Below are 10,615 nucleotides of genomic sequence, written 5' to 3' on the forward strand. Positions count from 1 at the left end.
CATCCATACGTGGTGCCAAGGGCGGTATCAATTTCTACTGAATTTCCGGTTTGATAGTTCATTTCAGACAGCATCATTATATGATCGAATAATTGCCTTTCTTGAGCGATACAAGTTACTTCTTGATGAACAACACGGCTTTAGAAGGAATCACTCCACGACAACAGCAGTAGCATCCATACTTAATAAAGTGTACACAAACTTGGATAAGGGTAACATCGTGTTAGCTCTATTTGTTGATTTAAAAAAAGCTTTCGACTTAGTCGATCACCAGATTTTATTAAATAAAGTTTTAACGTTAGGTTTAAGGGGAAATTGTTTTAACTTAATTAAATCCTACTTATGTAATAGGAAACAATATGTTCACTATTTAGATAGCAGTTCGCAGTGCTTAGATGTAGAAATGGGGGTACCGCAAGGGAGCGTGTTGGGGCCCTTATTATTTCTTCTATATATTAATGACATTACAAAATACATAAACGGTGACTTTTGTCTGTTTGCCCATGATCTAACGGTACTGTCCTGTGACAATACTCATAATGTGGCTTTAAATAATCTAAATGCTTGTCTTACTAAGTTAATGTCATATTTAATTACCAACAAGCTAATCTTGAGTAGTGATAAAACACGTGTAATGCAAATCTACCCTAAAAAAGTGCAATATATTGCAAGTACTCTGATGAGAGTACAACAAAGATCCATTAGGCAAGAAACATTGTACAAACTACTAGGCTGTAACATTGATTGTTCTCTAAGCTGGAGAGAGCACGTTGATATGGTGTGCAATAAAATAACGTCTAATTGCTTTGCTCTTAAACGTCTGTCATATATTTCAAATGTTAATGTAGCTAAAAATTTTTACCACTCCAATGTTGAGTCTATCATGCGCTACTGTGTCATTTTCTGGGGTGACAGTATACATAGCAAACGAGTCTTTGTGATGCAGAAAAGAGCAATCAGATACATGTTTAATTTAAGTAGGGACACATAATGCCGTAGTACTTTTATATCTAACGCTTTGTTAACTTTTCCGTGTATCTATATATTTGAACTGTTGAAATTTGTTAAATGCAATATTAACCAATTTCCCTCTTTAAATACATACCATAACTATAATACTAGACGAGGTATCGAATTGTCGTATACGAAACATCGAATAGAACTATTTAAAATGAATCCCTATTATGCTGGTGTGGTTTTATATAACAAATTACCGCTGAATCTTAGAAATTTTCCGTTCAGGCGTTTTAGTTTAACACTCAAAAAATTTTTAACTGTAAATTGTTTCTATAGTGTTAATGAATTTATGTCTTATGTTAATATTGATTTAGAACCTTAAATTTTGTTGTAGTTGTATGTATAATCATTTTGTTTGGCCTTTGACTTGTCCTATATCCGTTTAGGATCTTTTGGATAAATATATTATTATTATTATTATTATTATTATTATCCTTGAGAGAAGATTAATTTGCATAGTTCGTTTAAGCATTCCCTAGCGCCTATGAAATCTGTCCTGATAAGTGACGCTAATAAGCCCCCCAGGTATGGTATCATGAAATTGATAGAAATGGATAAAGAGCACCTTAATATCACGTTTTCAACTAAAAAATTTGCGGAAGAAGCCCTAAATTTTCCACAATCTTAATTAAAAGTTCATTTCATTTTCTTGAAATCTGGTGTTATTTTACGTTTATTTCGTCATTTGTAAGTTGGCGAAACTGAAAAATGTTATGTGACAGCTTTCTTTATTAAATTTATACAAAGGTGACAATTAATTTTTGTAGGAGGTTTTGTTAACTTCGTCTACTAAATTGAAATATGCTTGGTTTAACGTGTATACTAACACTTAATGCAATAAAAGTAGTATAACAGGTATAATATACAATACAATTGTAGGTTTTGTTCGACTTCGATGACACCAAATAACTTGTGGATACAATTTAATAACACCACTTTTTGTAGCCTATACAGTGTAACCCCTTGAATGCATTAGGGGAGAGGAATGTCGTAGAGACGGTTACATATAGCATTTGACAAAGATCAACTTCTCTGTATCGATCACTGAGAGGGGAAATCCGAGCACTTCCTGCATGTTTGATATACCAATTAGGATCCACCCCCTTATACGGTCGAGAAGGGAAGGAATATCTCTCGCATTTTCCACGGATCGCCTCTACGTTAGCGATCATCGATTAACCTGGAACGCCTTTTCCTTATGAATCGCTGCTTAGCATCCACCGCCTTATACAGTCGAGAGGGCAAGGAATATCTCATGTAGAGCACTACTTATTGCTATTATGGTATAATTAAAACCATATGTTAATAGTTGTATATCTTTGTTTAACGTTTATTAAATCGTGAAAAAATAACATTCAGGGATGTTAACAACACCACTATCAACTGAAAAACAATCATGAAATTTGGAGTAATATAAGCTCACTTTCTACGAAATGAATTGAACTTTTAATTAAGATTGTCAAAAATTTAGGACTTCTCCCGCAAATTTTTTAATTGAAAACGTGTTATTAAGGTGTCTTCTATCCATTTCTATCAATTTCGTACCATTGTCCCATTGTTGGAGTGAAGCCACCAAGATTAGTTTCATCTTTAATTGATTTTCTTTTACGTAAACTGTTCGTATGGGCTATTTCGAAACATCTATTTTTGACCATTCTGGCTCACTCTGTGTGTGGTCGCCAGGAGCTCTTCGATTATAGACTTATTAAAATGGTCACTGAATATATTTATTTATTTATTCTCCCTTGCAGAAGGTCTTAAGTTGTTCTAGACTACTCCGGAATTTACCTTACGAATTAGGAAAACTGCAACTGCAAGAAAACCTAATTCGGAGTAGCCGGCAAAATCCTCGAAACTGATCTAAGGAAATTCCCATCTCTGTCACAGATGAAAAATTCTTACCTCAGCCCAGGTTCGAACACCCGATAATATTAATTAATACGTAGCGATGCACCTCACACGCATCTAGGTTTTACAAAAGAGAAGCTTTTTGTTTAAATTGAACGAAATCTTATTATGACGACATATTTCGTATACAAATTCAGATGAATGCATGTATGTTACCGGCAATCTGTATAATTCAGGTATTCTATACAATACCTAGGGAATGTATGCACTTCTGAGTCTGTTTAGGAAATATTCATAATGACTCGTCATTGTGATTAATTTCGGCTGAATTTTCTTTTAAAAGTTAGAGGAAAGGAAACTACTTCTATCATCGGGAGGGGCTGTATAAAAATGTTTCCTTCCCTTAATTATATACATTGTCTCGGAATTGTATAGAATATCTGACTCAACCTCGTGAGACCTCCGTGAAAACAGCAGAAACATGCACATTCCAAAGGTATACCCGAACTGCCATAGATATACTCACTCACACAACTAAAAGTGTTTCACATACTAACACCAACATTTAAATCTGATAATGACTGTATTAATAATTCAGTTATAAAGCTACACAAGAATTACATCGAACTTGTACGTAGAGGATTCTACCCCTTAAAGACTGAGGAAAAGATAACGCATCTCTCCCTAACAGAAAGTCTCATTGACCTGCAATTAGCTTCAAGTGGCGATATCAACAACTAAAATATTAAAAAATTCATAGAGATAATCTGCATCACACTCATACTCATCTATAAAATTGCTTACTCCTACGCGAAACATCAATGTGGGGTCAGTTTCTATAACGTTTCAGTTTCATCAGAGTAGCATAAAGGATTGAATTTAAATTATGCAATCAACGGCTGACTGCGCGCCATCTGCATTTAAAAATTAAGCTTTAATTAATCGAATCCTGCTTGTGAAGAAATTAATTCCAAACTACTAGGAAGAGCAAATATTTTATATTATACTTTTTATGGGACCTCGCTCCTCAATTTTGTACGTTAAATCTTAGTAATGAGGAATTGCCTACCTGTCGACTCCGAGTAGTAGGGAACATTTTCCAAAAAATAGAAGAGAAAAATAGTGAAATGCGCTAGGCAGTACAAATGTATAGGCACATACGTACATAGTGGTTGATGACAAAAGGATTAAGGTTAATAAAAACGGATAACCCTGATAAGCTGCAATATATAAATTACCAATACGTGCACTGCTTCAGATGTCAAAAATTTGGACACTCGCTAGAGAAATGTAAAAATTTGTAAATGCGAAAATCCCATCCCATTAGATTTACTATGTTTTTAACGCAATGACATGCGTAAACTGTGTAGTCAAAGTCAAAGAAATCGTCTGTGCACAAATACAGATACCAAAGTCGTACATAGCATTAGTTTCCTTGAAGCTAGATATATGGCGCAATCATCTTGACAATCATACGCGGAACAAGGACCAAAACTGATCCTAACGGAGATACATAATGTAGTAAGAAAGGACATGGGAGAATTAAAACAAACGATAAAAGAATATGTAATAAAAATTACAAAACGAACGGTAGGAGAAATTCTGGAAGTAAACGACATGGAAGTAGTCATAATAGCAAGTCAAAAAATTATAATGATATTGGGAAAGGAATTATTAACCCTAACAAAGGAAAGGAGCCTAAGGAGAAACCAAAGGGGAAAGCCTGAAAGCCAAAGTCATCCAACAACAGATACCCTTAACACCTTTAGGATATTAAGGAGAAAATACAGGAAAGCAATTGAAAATGCCAAAAAACTTAGTAACCACAATTACATTGTGAGTGCACATAATCCACAAATAGCCATGTGGAATATTATTATAAACAAGCAATTGTGTAGTGTATTTTCAAGTGAATCATCAAACGATTTTAACAATCATTTCACACATATTGCGGAAGACATATTACAAAATTTACCGGTATCGAAAATCCCAATATCAACATACATAAATAATACGTCCATTGAAATCAAGTTTTCTTTTAGACCAATCTCTAAGATACATTGTAAATAAATTGAAAACTAAGATAAAAAGTAAAGACGCGTATAACATTAACAGTCGAGTAAACCCAATTGTTGTGCCACTTACAAAACTTCAAAATCAATGCATCATAAACAACATTTTCCCTGTATCCCCCAAGATATCTAAAGTTGTCCACATACTAACCAAATGTGGTATAGGTGATCCGAATAATTACCGACCAATATCCGTAACGCCGATATTGAGTAAAATATTTGAAAAGGCACCGACCAATCAAAGTATTTGACTGTGTATCTCATTCGATACTGATTGACAAGTTAAATCATATGAGTCTTGATCAAAATGCGTGGCTTGCTCAAGTCGTACTTACATAATATGCAACAATTTGTAGTATACAACTCGATAAAGTCTAAAATGCTACCCGTTCAACAGGGAGTTCCCCAAGGTTCAGTATTGGGACCCATATTATTTTTAATTTTCATCAACGATTTACCCGTACATCCAGTAAGTGGACTCTTTTTGCAGATGACACAACAATTACTTGTCAGGGTAATACAGAGAATGAGCTTTTAAACTTAATATCGATGACCAAGCAAAAGCCAACGAATGGTTTCTTTATAGTTTAACTTGTGCAAAACTGTATATTCATAGTTACAAAATAAATAAATAAGGACCATTTTGTTCACTTATAATTGCACAAGGGGTTTGTATTTTACCGAGTACATTTGAGTTGTTTAGGTAATGAAAGTCTGTTGCCTAGGAATTAGACGAGAGAAACTGTCAACTAATAAAAATGCGACACCGAAGGTGGGGCATTTTTAGGTTGACAGTTTTTCGAGTTGAATTGCAACAACGGAAGCACTAATAGAATATATAAGGATGTCCAAAATACGACTGTAATATTTCACCAAAAAAGATAACTGTTATTAGTGTTGTAGGCCCAATTATTTTTTCAGCGTTCGGTGTTGTCTTAATGTGCTTCCTTAATTGTTTCACCCTATGTATAATCCTCTATTACACAAGGTCGTACTCCGTATCGTCATATAAAATGCCATGGTAGACCTCTTGGCGAGAAGCGTGTGTCCCTGTTTAATCCTTATTTATATGTAATGATGCCTTTTCGTATATAGCAGTTTAAAGTAATGTGGCTAAATGGGTTGTGATCCCAATAAAAGCCTACAAAAAAAAAATTCAAATTGTCCGCACTACTTTTTGATCACCCGGTATTATGTGTGCGGCCTTGTGTAGGTAGGCATATCGCATATTTTTCTTCTCTTATTTAAATCACATACCAGAACAGCTTTAAACTGCCATACTTTCATATAGAATTTCTTAATAAAAGTTTACCAGTTGATTTTAGATGGCTTAAACTGATTTTTTTCCGACGATTTAACCATTCTGCTCAGCTTTACGGCCACTGCGTTAAAAACCTTTTTCAGCCACTTCGACGCAATCCCGAGCAAGCGTTTCCTTATGGTGGCTTCACGCGTAATTTTCTTCTTAACGTTTTTCGCGGCTTGAGGCGAAATACCCCACGGTTATTTTTCACACAGCCGAATCTGAATTTTTCACTAACTAAATTTTTCATCTTTTTTCCGCGAAATATCTCGTGGTTACTTACGCATATTTTCATTTCTTTCTATCAACGATTTTCCCACCAACATGCATTTTTTGGAGAACACGCACATCGATCATGTGGCTGCTCCATATTCTTCTGGGTTGCAATCCTGTACCACTTCATTTGGGTAGGATGCACATATCAGCCACATTGCACAGTAGTGTTTTCGATTACAATTGTTTCTTTGTGTTAGGTTTCCTAAAGTTTGAAAGATCGGGAAATTAGTCGATGTTTCTTGAGGATAAATTGTATTTACCCAAAATCGTCCTGAAACCTTCATTTTCATGCCTATTTTCTGTCAGGAAATTTTAGTTTCCATGACAGAGGCAGAGCAAACTACGTTTCCTGCCGCTTGTCACTTTACTGGCCGCACCTGTCACTTTACCGGCCGCACTGTCACTTTACCGGCCGCATTTTTGACATTTCCAAATGTCTATAACGACTCCTGTCATCACTGACAGATTGACATTACTCAAAGGTTCCATATAAAAATTGAAATGTTACATTAAAACACCATTTCGGGTAAAATTTAATACAAAACTCGTCAGTAAAATGACATTACTTGACTCGGCCCAAAGAGACCTCGTCCTTCAATATTTCCTCGCCAGCAATGTAACATTTTCCTGACTTTTATGTAAATAACTATTCTGTTGTATATCTCTGCAGGAATGACCTATGAGTAAACATCACAATATGAAGTTATATGAGTAGGTATAATCTAATTTTAGGACATTCTGGCAATAAAACATTTACAATACATTTTATTTATAGTTACGTGACTGTAAAAGTAAACGGTACACTAACGGAAATAAACAATCCTCTCGATAAAAATATTTAGAGAGGATTATGTTGACAGATTATGATTTAATATGCATTAATGTCATTAGCATCGAAAACACGTTTTATATAAAGCAAAGTAAGTATCCCGTTTGTTCATATAACAGTTCCATATTACCTACCGCAAGATTACTTTCATCTCGAAACATTTCCTGAATGATTATTATCGTTTCGTGCGAAATCCATCTCCGTTCCTCTCGTTAATGAAAATAGGACGAACAACTTGTAGGACATTAATGACAATCAAATTGACAGGTATAAGCAATCTATTACTTCACTAATTATGTATTGGCACTTCGAATTAAGCAGAAGAATTAAGTGTTTACTAAGATATAATATGCAAAAATATTAAATTAAGGTCAGAAGATGATCTCTGTAACGGCGCATACTATACGTTTCGCAATCCCAATCGAGTCGAAAACTATGTATGGAGGAGAGATCCTTAAGAGTCTTCTGTACCCACTGCACTCAATGTAAATTTCCATAAGAGCGCCCGCCATAAAAACTAAAATTTTTTTTTAGCCGGAAATAATGCCAATTTGCACTAACAAAATTAAGCCTTGTTTAAACTTAAGTCGAACTTAAAATCTAAGGCAAGAGAATCGATGCTAGGATCATTATTAGCCAACATTTTGGAACCAGAACAAAACGGACATGCTTGTACCACTTTTGAAATGGAATACTTTATTAAAAGTCTATAGGGATTTTTCAGATATATTCTATTACTAACGGACTTAGCAAACTAAAAGTATGACCGCAATCTTTAAAAATACCAGCCTTCTCTGCTGTAACGCTGCCATTTTCTCGATCTTTTGGAAAGAGGACCCTTTAAAAAGATCATAAAATTCCCACTAGAAACGCTAATTTCCCTAAGGGTGCCGAGTTTCGAGTAAATGACAGATAGCCACTGTACGGAAAAGATGTTGCAGGAAGATGGGTGAATTTTTTTTAATCATTCTTAGATCATCTAATGGGAACTACTACTATCTTTTAGCATAGGTGAAAATACTATTTTGATTTTTTAAATATTTACTGGAAATAGTTTTACTACTTTTTATGATGTAGGGTAATGGAATAGCAATTGATTTCGATCGATCGAAAGTGGTTAAATATGCAAAATAGGAGAGCTGTACATACTGCTAGCAGGTATTTACAAAATTTTAGTAAATAATGAATCCACCTATTTCTACCGCCAATTAAAATACAGAACTGATGTTTTCGTGAAGTACCTATCGAGACGCGGACGGAAACTCCTATTAAAAAAATATTTTGCAAGAAATTAACGACTCTATAGGTATTCGGTCATGATAATTTACCGAAAATATCCTTTTTACTTAAAACGAAAGTATTTAGCTAGTCGATACACGTAAAAATCAGGTGGGGTAAGAGCTGGAACCCTTGGTTGGGTAGCAGTTTCAGAATCAAACTCAGCAACTAATAAAAATTAACTTCTTAAATATTTCAGATTCTATGCACTACATTTAACAATAATGAGATTTTCATTTTATTTGTAATTATCTTTCGCTGTAGTCAAACAGTGCTTCTTACAGTAGCAAGCTGTCCTTCGCAGGAAAAAAAACCAATTATCGCCTTAATAGAAGAAATTCACACCGACCTGATGTAACAGTTTGGAAAGCGTGAGACATGCGAAGACTAATAATAAAAATAACATAAAATTGAGGGCGATGTAACGAGTTACTTACAATTTTCTTGTACATATACCTACTCCAAAACAATTATATGATATTAAACCAAATATTTACCGAATTACCGCTCCCGTAATTAGCTATTTGTTTTACTTTACGAATTTACGATTCCGATTTAAATGAGGAATGGGCGCACGAAAAAAAGTTGATTATTTTTCTCGCATGTACCTCCAGTATATGTATAAGCGATACACGATAAAAAGATAATAACTTGAGAAAGGAAATTAATTTCTCACGTTAGTGTTGCAGTAACGATAGTTTAATAATAGTTGAAAAATGGCGTAATTACTTTGGAAAATGGACCACCTAATATTTGCTCGAGAAGACTATTTTTCTTGTTATTTGTCCGACAAAGTTGATATATTTAAATAGTTAAAGTACCATATACGTAATATACAAACAGTCGAATCGTCAATGTTTGTGCAATTTATTCCTATTTGTAATAACACTTGGCGCTTCCTTAAAGGGTTGCTAGACGGAAATAGAAATCATTATTCAAATATAGGCATAGTGTTTACAGTGGTGCCGGCTGGCAATAAAATCGTTTACGTATTGTTTTATGATGGCTCCGCGAACACTATAAATTTATTCATGTGCACTAAAATGTAACTACATTTTATTATTTCACATATGGAAGAGCCAAAATGACTTACTCCAGGGGGTGGCGAGGCATTCTCACAATTGTAATTCATATTTACTCGTATAAAAAATTCACAAACGAAACAAAATTTTGGCATGGAACTTCTTTCTACATCCGTTCGCTACGAAATTCCTTTTAAGTTACCTTGTATAAGGGACTTGGAACTAAAATTTGCCGCCCCTAGTAAATCGGTTTCCAAGAAATTAATAAAACTACTCGGCCACGTAACCTTTGTATGAATTGAGTGCAAAACTGAACCTCATTTACATGTCATCTTTCTACGTGCGCCCTAAAAATGGCACATGGCGTCATGTATAATGTGGCACGTCTATTAAAGGTTTTTATACATTCCTATCACCAGAAATAGTGTCTGTGAGTTTTGGGCATTTCTGATGTGATTGAAATCAAAATTAATTTTCAAAGCTGGTGACTACTCCATTTAAGACGATGAAGTGTAACCTATTTCAACCTATCTGACCATTGTTGTTATAGTTTTCCAGTTTGATTGGGGGGGGGGGGGGGTTGTATGGTTCAAATATCTAACTCCAACATAATAATAATAATAATATATATTTTGTCTAAGCGATCATATTATGATATAAGACAAGTCCTACGGTCTAGCGTACTTACATTCAGTTACTTAAATATTCATCTACAGAGTAATATGCGTGACTTAATAATATTTTCTTTAATTCAGCTTTAAATTTATATATGTTATCTATACTTTTTAATTGTAAACTAAGTTTGTTATACAGCACAGCTCCAATGTACACGGGATTTTTTTTATACTTTTCCAGATTATGTCTTTCATATTGCAAATTATGACCATACCGTGTGTTGTATTGATGATTAAAGTTCAGACGATTGAAAATATCTAAATTGGTCTTAACAAAAACTAAAACTTCTAATATG

At 34.3% G+C, this 10,615-nt stretch overlaps 1 long non-coding RNA gene across 1 annotated transcript; it reads right to left on the minus strand.

Annotated features, from left to right (window-relative positions):
• Nucleotides 1-6,356: 6,356 nt before the first annotated feature.
• Nucleotides 6,357-6,812, minus strand: LOC116180388. The gene is made up of 3 exons (XR_004147113.1): nucleotides 6,777-6,812; nucleotides 6,524-6,718; nucleotides 6,357-6,477 (listed from the first exon to the last, which is right to left on the minus strand). It is a non-coding gene; the product is annotated as an uncharacterized LOC116180388 (long non-coding RNA).
• Nucleotides 6,813-10,615: the final 3,803 nt, after the last annotated feature.

The sequence above is a fragment of the Photinus pyralis genome, unplaced genomic scaffold (assembly GCF_008802855.1).
Source record: "Photinus pyralis isolate 1611_PpyrPB1 unplaced genomic scaffold, Ppyr1.3 Ppyr1.4_LG9, whole genome shotgun sequence".
NCBI classification, from domain to species: domain Eukaryota; kingdom Metazoa; phylum Arthropoda; class Insecta; order Coleoptera; family Lampyridae; genus Photinus; species Photinus pyralis.